At 49.0% G+C, this 10,886-nt stretch overlaps 1 long non-coding RNA gene across 2 annotated transcripts; it reads right to left on the bottom strand.

Moving 5' to 3' along the window:
- Nucleotides 1–285: 285 nt before the first annotated feature.
- Nucleotides 286–10,541, bottom strand: LOC116998347. 2 transcript variants are annotated; one of them, XR_004418357.1, is made up of 3 exons: nt 10,380–10,541; nt 811–845; nt 286–299 (listed from the first exon to the last, which is right to left on the bottom strand). It is a non-coding gene; the product is annotated as an uncharacterized LOC116998347 (long non-coding RNA). The 2 variants fall into 2 exon arrangements; XR_004418358.1 differs by lacking the exon at nt 10,380–10,541 and adding an exon at nt 5,463–5,601.
- Between the last annotated feature and the right edge of the window lie 345 nt (nt 10,542–10,886).

Below are 10,886 nucleotides of genomic sequence, written 5' to 3'. Positions count from 1 at the left end.
TTATTATACATACAGAAGCTTCAAAATAAATTGCCAGCAGATGGCAGTGCCCCTACAAAAACTAGCAGCGTCCCCTCCCACCCGGGCATCAATCTGGGGCTGAAACCCCACAGCACGGACAGGGCCAGGTGCTACAGGGAGTGCAAAAACACCAGAAGCTGGTGACAGTCAGACAGACAGAAGCACAAAAAAGAAATTTCAGATTTGTCTAACCATACCAGCTGACACAGCCAGCAAATGTTGCAGGCTTGCACAGAAGCAATTACAGAGAGATTTAAGACTTACCCTCTCCTTGTTCCCTGTGAGAGAGGAAAAAAGGATAATGAAACTAGGTAAGTATTTCTCTTGCTCTGTACTGATGTCAAGCTTTAAACCACACACTGAAGCAACACAATGCAATATTTAAAGTCTGTTGTCTGCAGACTTGTCCATGATTCCTCTGATCCCATGACTGCCCTAAATCTCCCCTCTGTATCACTGACGCAAACACGTCAAACGATCCCGTTGGGTTTGGTCAGACTACTGTAGATTTGTTAAACCAAGGCAGAAACCACTGCACTGTGGGTTTTATTCCCCCTCCTCCAGGTGCAGTGCCACAACCACAGAGGGCAGGCTGAGCTGGCTGGAGCTGTTTGGGGGATGTCCTGTGTTGGACAGGGAGGGGTCTTGGACACTCTAAGTCAAGATGTCCCTTCCCCAGTGCCTCGGGGGGCTTCAGGCTTGCACAGAGCAGCACCCTGCAGGGATGCCCTCTCTCTGCTGTGTGGAGCCAAGCTGAGCAGGTAAACACACACACAGCTTTCTACTTACACTTCCTCGGTATCAGACATGTTGGCAATTAGTTCCTAGACAAAAGAGAAGAAAAGGAAAACAAACAAGAAGAAAAAAGGTGTTATTAGTGAGCGCTCCTCATAAAAAATACCAAGGCAGAAGCAGATGGATTGACATTTGAGGACAAAAAAAGCCAAGCACCTGCTTTCCCACATAGCAACCAGTTCCCCACCAACACTGACATTTTGGGAGAAGCACAAACTTTGCCACCCATGTGAGAGGACAAAGAGAGGGCAGGAGAAAAAGATCATCTGGAAAGATACATCCCATCAACTCAGCTGCTTCCCACAGGCACACCCAGGGGCTGCCCAGTCCCAGCTTTAAATTACAAAATCCCCAGAACTCAGGGAGACAGGCAAGGCCAGACTGTCTTCCTGCACCCATCTGACATTCCCATTGCTCCAGCGAGATCAGAGGAATTTTTCCTGCTTTTGTGCTACTACAGGTGGGAAGGTGCCAGCTCCAAAACCTCAGTCAGTTACAAAAATAGCTGAAACTACCAATAAACCTAGAGATAAGTACTTATTTGTCAGCACCCAAAAATGTGTCTGGTTTATGCAACCGATGAGAGAGTGAAGAATAATTTGTTGATTAGTTTAAGATGAAAACCAGCCACATGCCTAGCTGGGCAGTTAACATTGATAGAACCATTTCTTTGTAATGCAACACTGGCTTTCCTAACAGCATCAGCTGCCCTGAGGCCAGGGGAGGAGATGAGGAAAGGCCCATGAAACTTTCTCCAAATCCACAGCAGATCTTAAATTAGAAAGCCAGGCTTCTCCTTGCTGGCCCAAACCCTGACTTTCATGACTTCATTATTCAGCTGATATATGAGAGATGTCTTGAAGGAGCAGGTGGGCTGACTTAGGTTCAAAAAGAACAACTGCAGCTCAGCAGCTTTCTATTTCAGAGGAAGGCAGTAATCCCACAGGCTCCAACCCTGCCCTATAAGGGATTCTCTCCATTCCCCAGCAATGACCTTGGGCACCATACATTAACATCAACAGGATTTAAAACCCCCATGCTGCAAGGAGAGATAAACAGCCAACATTTCTTCTTCCAGTTCCTCGTTTCTTCTCTTTCTGAAATTCAGCATTGCCCTGGAAGCAGTGCTAGCAGTGTCTGTGTTATGGCCTGACCTGAGGTGCTGGATGGGAGGGGTCATTTACTGGCAGGTAACATGAAATTTGGGTTCAGGAGTCCCTTGGTCCCAGGCTGCTTTTAACTTTGTAGCTGTGGTTGCCCACTCCTTGATCGCAACAGGCATCCCAAGGAGTACTTTGGGGACTCTAGTTCTACCAAGCAGAGGGAACAGGGGGAATTTTGTGTTTGGGAGGAATTTCAGCTTTCAAAAATATTTTCTGCTCACCAATTCACACTGCTTCTTCTGCTAATTACTTGAATACTGCAACACGGCTGGTCTCTCTCCCCTGGCTTTTTCAATCTAGATTTCATAAAATCTGCAGGATGGAGACTTGCACTTGCTATCTCCTCAGTGGCTAGCATGTTAGCAGTCTCATTTCAGCCTTCAAAAATTATTCAAGCTCTTAGCAAAAATGCTTGACAGCATGTTGGTTTAGGCAACAGAACAGCAGAGCTTCTCCAGGCAAAAGCCTGTGGAGAGAACCTGCCTAGTGCCCAGATGTTGGCTTCCACCAAAATACATGTTCAGCAGTGGCTGATCCCTCCCATGGATTAAGAGTTTATAAATGCAGTTTTCCTTCTTCTCAAGGTGGAGGATTAAAAAAAAGTAGTAATAAATAAGAGGACTTTTAAAAGGCTGTGGGCTAAACTCCTCTCTCACTCTAGTAAGAAGAGTAGCAGCACTAAATGGTGAAGGCATGAGCTGGAGAGCCCTCAGTGTGCAGACAGAGCTGCGTCTGTTCAGCGCGGGGCAGGCACGTAGCGCAGGGCACGCTGCTCCTTCCAAGGCAATTGAAGTCAACGGGAGCCTTTGCAATCAGGCTTTCCATTAGCAGTTATTGGAATGAGCTCATCTCCTCTCCAATTTAGCTCTAAGGACATCTTGCTGAGGGTTGTCACATTGGCTGCTCCCCTACCCCCTTCCATATTTGTTAATCCAAGCGCTGCAAATGCGAATGGGATTTTGCATGGCATCTGTCCGTGTGCTATAAAAGCGGAGCGAGAATGCCAGCATCCCTGACACCATAAGACCCCAACCCTGAGGGGATTCCTTGGCCCCAGATAAAATGAATTAATAACAAATGCATTGGCAGACTCTGTGCAAAGATGAGCCATATGCAGGAACCCCACAGGCGAGGGCAGTGGGGACCAAAAAAAAATCCAGGGGAAGATTACAGATTTCATCCTTGCAAGGGCCAAGCATTCAACCAGGTCTGGCCCCTCCTCTGTCAGAAGAAGCTGGCATTTAAGGCAGTAACTGACTGCCACTGCCCTGGCTGGAAAGGTAAAAATGTTTAGCTTCAAGAACAAGGTGTCTGTCCACTTCATGGCATTCAAAAGCCATCTGGTCCCTTAAAGCCAGGGGCAAAATGCAGAGTGTCATAGCTACAGCCACCCAAGACAAGAAAAGCTCTTTGATGCCCAGCACTATCCACATAGCTAACTCTGTCATCAAAGCAGCCAGCGAAATTGGACTATATTTACATCCAAAAGGCAATAAAGAAAGCAATCTGTTAAGAGCGGCAGCTTTTGCAGTTAGGATTAAGTTTGCCCGAAGGCAATGGAAAGTCTCCAGCTGGCTCGGGATTAGCCTTTGGTGGAAATTACTTTACACACAGCAAATGCAGCCCAGGATTAAGGCTGTTAGCACCTTCAGGCAATAACTGAGCTTTGTTTGTATAGTGGCAGAAAAATGGATTCTGGTCTTGACTGAGATTTAAGGATGTAATAAAATCAATTAGTTAATACTGCCCACCCTTTGGAAGGAAATCAAAACACATGGGAAAGTTTCAGCAGACAGAAAACTTCCTGCCTGCTCCCACCCCTTAAAGGTGAAAGCAAAGGTTATTCTGCACTTTGTTTAAGCCAAGCAGGTCACTGGAAGGACAAATACACCGATCCTTAGCCCCAGGTGGGCAGGAATACCATGTTCCTTTTGGCCCCAAATGCTCCTGGCCTCAGCTGAAAGAGCAGAGCCAGCACATCCCAAGAAGCCTCTTAGCAGCTGAGAATGCACCCGGGAGGGGGAATGGGCTGCCTCGCACCTCCAGGCCATCCCTGGAAATAACCCACCCATCAATCATCCCCTCCCAAGCCAGGCCATACAAGGTAGGCAAGGTAGCAGGAGCCATGTGGAAAGGGGCCAGCACAAAAGGGGCCCTGCATGGGCAAGGGGCCTGGCAGGGACAGCTCTTGGGCAAGGACTGGGGCTGTGATCCACCAAGCACCACATGGCCACTCTTTCCCAGCAGGAGCCACACTGCGTGGACCTTCTAATAGACATACACATCATATTAAGAGAGATGGGAATTATATATAATATAAATAGTAAATATATCTACATATGCATACAGTTCTCTCTAGTGCTGAAACAGAGTAGCAGGACTCCAGCACTGCTGCAGGGTCATAGCAAAATCCCAATTCCCTGCCCCAAAATGTATCCTTTATCCTTGTCTGCAGCATGAGCTGTGTGATCCCTGCCAGGGGTTTTCTAGGGATATCAAAGCTGAGACACAGAACAAAAAGCCAATGACTGTGCTCAGCTTACATCCCTTGCCTTTCCTTGGTCTTAGAATCACCAGGGTAGGAACAGACCAAGAAGATCATCCAGTCCAGCCATCCACCCAGCACTACCACTGTAACCCCTAAACCACTCAACCAGGTGCCTCCTGAACATCTTTTGGGGACTCCACCACCTCCCTGAGTCTTGCCCCCCTGAGGGATGGCTGCCTGCCCTGGCAATCCCCTACAGCCTCACTGGAGCTCCCCCACATCAGCAACACATGTCCCACCCAAATTGCTGGCACCAACACTCCTGTGCTGGTGTCCCTCCTGTCTTTGTAGGATATCCACCCCTCAGTAGCAATAAGCTGATCTAAGAAATATAAATATGGTCATGGAAAACTTCCCACTCCCACAGAAAATGAGAAAATTGCAAGAGAAATTCCATGTGTGTGTGGAGGGGCAAGAGGAGGTTAAATTCATTACTTCAAACTCCTTCACTTTGCTAGCCTGACCATGCAAAGCTCAAAATCTTCTTCCTTCCTGTGGGTACAGTTTTCCATGGCCACATTTTTTTCCCAGATCTCCCTCTAGACCTACAGCCCTCTCCATCCACCAGAAGCTCTCTGATGGTCTGCCCTCAGCCATCCCTTTCTCCAAGTGACAGGGGAGGGAAGGTCAGGACTTGCCTCCTGCTGCAGGAGGGAACTTTCCCTGAGTGCCCCAAGAGATCACAATTTCCAGCCCCAAATCTTGGTTTGGAAGGATTTATTGTCCTGCTACTAATCCTTGAGCATTCAAAGCACCCAAACCTCTGAGTGACATGAGACTTGTGAGATGCCCAACTAAAGCTCAGAACTAAAATTGCCTTTTCCTTAGGATCCTGTGGAGCCCAACCCTCCCCTGGTGCTCTCCCATTCAAACCAAAGCTCACCCCTCCTGCAGTGTTGCCCCCAGCAGCATCCCTTGCCAGGAATCCCACTTACCTGGGAGGAGTGGAGAGAAGCACCAAGCTCCCTGTCGGAGGGGACGGGCAGGCTGGGATCTGCGAGCGTCCCAAGGTGATGCAGCTCTCAACTTATAGTGACATTTGATCGGCTGGAAGAGCCGATTGGCCCCAGGCTCCCTGTGCTGGGCAGGGAAGGGAAGGGAGCAGGGATAGGCGGGGAGGGGATGGGATGGAGGGGGAAGCAAGGGAAGGGGAAAAAAAAGGTCATGCCATGTATAGGAGCAGCTGGAGGAATTGCACAGATGATGCTAAGATGGGAGGGACATGTTTGGAGGAAAAAACCTCCAGGGCTTATGTTTCTATATTTACAACCAGACAGGGCTCAAGAGGGGTATCTGAGGCAAAGGCACCTCAGAAACAAATTGGGGGCCCCATAGCTCTGTGGTACGTGATCACTGCTAGAAACCAGACTGTGACACCAGGATCTCACAGTCTCAACACACAGCAGTAACCTCCCCTCTCCCCTCTGGGCAGGGGCTCTTCCCAGCTGCCCCTCCACATGCAAAGGGTTTTGGCTGTGCTGCAGGGCCAGAGCTTTGGGAAGCCTGTGGATCTTCCACATCCAAGGCTCTCGGAAACCAGCAGGCACAGGCACATAAGAGGGCAGAGGCACTTGGGACATGTGTTGCCTTAAGTGCATCTGTGTGTGAGTGCTGTGTCTCACTGACACTGCTGGGGCTCTGCCACACACCAGGGCTTGAGGGGGCCTGCAACAAAAAGCAAGAGAGCAGGAGCACAGCAAAAGGGCTTGCCTTTCTCAGCATGACATGAAAGCATTATTTAAGTAAGGACTTCTCAGGGAGGGCAACCCCCGGTGGCTGGAGCCTGGGTGCCCGCAGTGGTTTTGCTGCCAAGCCCTCTCCACAGTTGCATGACTGTTCCAGCAGAGGATTGCAGTGCCTCGCACAACCCTCTGGTTCACGGTTTCCATTTCACTAAACATCCCAGGCTTCAGCCTCCCATCCCCTCCCTCCCAGCCCTCTCCCCACCCTTGGCAGGGCTCCCCAGCAGCACAGCAGCATGTGCCCTCCTGTGTGCCTGGCAGCCCCAGCACCCCCTCCTCCCCGCCTGTAGGAGCAGAGGAGCTCAGGAGCTGTGGGGCAGGCGATATTTTTGGCTCAGGTCACAGATTGATTCCTGCCCACTCTTTCCCTGCTGCTTGCAAGAAAGGGTCCCCATCTGAGGATGTAGAGCCAAGCTTTTAGAGCCGTGGAGTGGGAGCACAGTGCTGCAGCGTCCCGGTCACCAGGTAACATGCACGAGCTAAAATCTTCTGTCCAGCTTGCCTTTTCCAGCTGTCCTGCAGCTTATCCCCTCTCCTCCCTCCTCCTGCAACCCACCTCCAGCCAATGCTTTTGTTCTTTGCCAGGTGGGAGGGGGACAGTGCATCCATGCTCAGCGCCCTGGCTCCATGTGGGAGGCTGCTGGGTGGGGTGGGGAGATGGGTGGGCACCCTGTGCTGCTGAGGAGAGCAGCAGCTGCATGGCAACACATGGCCAGACCCGGTATCATCACTCCACTCCCCCTGCAGCTCTGCCCCAAGCACTAACACAGCAGAGTGCCTTTCACACTGTGCTTTTGGAGCCGAGCAGTTTTGCTCTTCCACTGGCTCGTTTCCCTCGAGCTCTCCACCAGCTGGGCACCCCTCCAAGAAATACCATATTTGCCCAAACTAGAGCAGAGTGGGGATGCATGGGAGGAGAGGCTCACAGCTGTTTCTCTTGCCATGTCTGTGGTGGGCCCATTTTGGCAAAGGCCTTCACCAGCCCTCCTGCATGCCCTCCTACCAGCTACAGACTGTCCCTGCTGCCAATGGGTGCCACACCTCAGCCCTGCCATGTCAGATCCATCAGCTCAAAAGAAAGCATGCTCTGTGTGTGCAAGTGCATGTGGAGCCTGGGCTTAAGCAGGGTGCTCCCAGCAGATGTGGACCTGGACTCCCTGGGCTGCTCCCAGCCATTTGGCAGGAGCAGCACAAGCATCTTTCAGGGTTGCACAGCCTCCACCAGAGCGGTGCTGCCTGTGTGCACTGGCAGGGGAGTGCTCACATCACTCAGACCTCACTCCAAGCACCTTGACAAACGTGAGGTTGGTACAAGCAATGGGAAGGACAGGTAATCAGACCTCTCTGCTGCAGCTTCATTTTCAAATAGATAAGAAGCAAACATTGCTGCCTGCAGTATCCACTCAGTTCCTGAACGTGTCAAGCAGCTGCTCCAGACAACATCCATCTTTAGATCATGTCATGTTCACGCTCTGTCTTCCCCATCACCAGACCCTGGCAGCATGGCCTTTCTGCTTAGTACTTTCCCAGAGGACATTTCTGCATCCTATGGACTGCCTCTGTCAGAACACTCATATCCATGTCGTGCACCTTATTTCCAGTCCCAGCATGATCTGGACCCCTCCTCCTATGGGACTGGGGGTACCTTCTCCATCCCCCTGTAAAGAGGGCACGTCTGAGGCACACATATTAAATTTCCTCTGTCACCTGGTTCACAACCAAGGCTCACTGCCCACAGCCCAATGTACATTTGCCCTTTCTTCCCTTTGTGGGTCTCTCTATCCAGTGTAGCATGTCACTACAGGCCTCTCCAACATTTGTTTCATACCTTAGCCACACATTCTACTTTTCAAACGTTCTCTGTCAAGTTCTTATTTCACCTCTTGATTCCTTCACGCAGCAGTTTCGTTCAGAACCTGCCACGTTTTCCTCATCTCCTTTATCTCTTGCTGCTTTAGATGCTCCTGCTCTAGGATATATAGTTTTTGCTGTCTTGACATTCTCTGCTCTCCCTGCACCAGCAGCAAGGTGACTGGGGCTCTCCTTTGAGCTGCCACAGCACAGCCACACCAGCCTTGAGAGCGAGCAAACACCAAGTACCTCACTCCCTACTGCTCACAGAAACCAGGTCAGGGAGAGAATCCCAGCCAAAAGCTACCCAGTTCCATTGGGTGAGGGTGCACAAAGCACCTGCCATGGGAGCAGCCCCCACCAAGACTAAAGAGCACATGTGAGGTCACACACATGAACCAGGGTCTCAAACCACAAAAAGTCCCTCTGCCAGCTGACCTCAAGCCACAGCCTGGCATGCTTTCACTGTTGAGAGCATCTCCACCTTGGAGAGGACACAGCAAACCAATGTCCCTCCTTGAACAGGAACTAGAGGTTGGGGCAGAAATCTAGACAAGTTTCCATAGGTAGCCTGGCCCACTGTCACATTTCTTCTTGGTAGTTAGGAACACTCAGACTATTGTGGCTATTTGAGATGGGCCACATGAATTTATTGCATTGCCAGGCCTCTTGCAGGGAAGCTGTAATCAGCTCTTCTCATCTTTTCTGGCTTTTGGTTGACCTACTGCAGCAGCCATGCACTCAGGGGAGATGCTTTTACAATCCACACACATTAACCCAGATAATTTTACAAACTGCATAAAGAAGTGCACCTTGGTCAAAGGCTTAAAGGCTTGTGAGTTTTGTTTGGGTATGTTTTTTGCTTTTTTTTTTTTTAATATTCTTTCCCTGTGCTCATTGCACACCAGGCAGCAGGCACCATTTTCATGGATCATTGCCTCCATGGCTGGTTAATACTCAGACAGTGAGTTGAAATAACACTGGAAAAGTTCATCTGAAAACCTCAACAGCCCTGGAAGTCTGAAATCCTACATGTTCATTAAAGACTACAGAATTTGTAAATAAAATCAGCTATATCCTTCCCATTTCACAGCCCAGGAGAGATCCAATTTCTGAGATAGAGCAATTCCTATCCCTAGCTACCCACTACTCTCCAACACTGAACAAACAGATGCATTTCCAAAGCAAATTTTGCTCTGGCCCTCAATTTGAGCCAAAGGAGCTCCTGGGGTCCTTCCTCACCCAGACTCGCCCAAGACTCTGCACTTACACCTTAATGGCAGAGTTGCAGAGGAACTTTCACTGGCACCTTCTGTTGTTCAAAAATGGTCAAGTTACCCAAAATGAATTTACCTGTGAGGAAAAAGTTTTTTACTTGAGTCTGATTGTTTATACCCCCTCCTCTCCAAAGTCATGTTTGAATTATTTCAAAACAATTTTTGATCTTTTGCACGATACAGATATTTTGGGTTTGGCATGTTTGACTGCTTCTACAAATATCAGCCTTGAAATAATTTAAGGTATCCAGAAAAAATGTATTAAGCTGACTGGGAAAGCATGGGGATATGTTTTTCTGTTTTGTGACATTCAGTTATAAACCTTTTACCATGATTCAGAGCAGAGGGGAAATGGGAATCACAAAAGCCATTTAAGAAGGCAAAATAAATTTCATACAGTTCCCCTATGCTCTTTCTTCTCTTTATCCCACCCCAGAGAGAGGGATTCTGCAGGGAGGTTTATTCAGCAGTTCAAGGTTAGAGTAAATGCCCTATGTTCATTGAGCACTCTTTCCAAGTTAATTGAAGTAGCTGTCAATAAAAAGGCAGATCAGATAGTGGCTAAGTAAGTACATTCAGAGAAAGGACAGAATATAAATACATATATATATAATTATTTTCTGTTCCTGGGCAAAATCTAATGACCTGTTTTATGCAGCCAGTCAAGAAGAGATCAAAATAGCCTTCAACTTTACAACCAGCTCCTCTGAGTATCAGCAGACTACTGTTCTTTTTCTAGTGATAAAGGGATCCTGGGGAATCTGAAACAGTCCCAAGGGGCTGAGCAAAAACCATCTTTTCTCCCTGGCTCCTCTAATACCATCCACTTGGCACCTGGGCTCAGGCTCTCTGTCCTTGGTTGCCTCCCCTTTCCCCAGAAGGGACCTGGTGCAGTGTTTGCCATGCACAGTGATGCACCTCTTGCAGCAGTCACTCAGATAACAAGGAGAGCAAGCAGTTGCCAAGCTGTGGGTTCACCTACCTGAATGTTGGAAGGTGGTTGGGCAACCTCAAGGTGCCAGCACCTTCTCCTGCTTGTGGCTTCATGAAATCGCAGAAGTTCAGAGGCATAAAAAGGAGAATACAAGGCAACACAAAAGCCTTCTATTGATGACCACATTACCTATGTACACCTCCATTCAGCTTCCTGGTACTGCTGTTCTCCTCCTTGCTTCTGGTGGGAGGGAGCCAGCCAACATTTCCATGGAGGTCTCTAGTGTGTCATCCCTTTTGTGAAACTTGGTTGGTAGAAATATCTGCCTGTCTTATCCCCTCTTGGCCTGTAAGAGCAGAAACTCTGCATTTTTGGTAAGAAATAGGAAGGGATCTGAGCTCTCCCTCCTTAAGTGTGTGCAAACACAAGGCAGCCCTTTGCATCATTCATACAGTACCTGCTGCAAATACATGCATTAGGCTGGTGTGGTTTCGGTGGTGACAGTGGCAGAGCAGGGTACAATGTGTCCTTGGGCATTTCTAAAGTCTGGTAAAG

This window comes from Catharus ustulatus, chromosome 6 (assembly GCF_009819885.2).
Source record: "Catharus ustulatus isolate bCatUst1 chromosome 6, bCatUst1.pri.v2, whole genome shotgun sequence".
NCBI lineage: Eukaryota > Metazoa > Chordata > Aves > Passeriformes > Turdidae > Catharus > Catharus ustulatus.
Note: the sequence above shows the minus strand (reverse complement) of the source record. Positions and strands in the feature narration are given on the sequence as shown.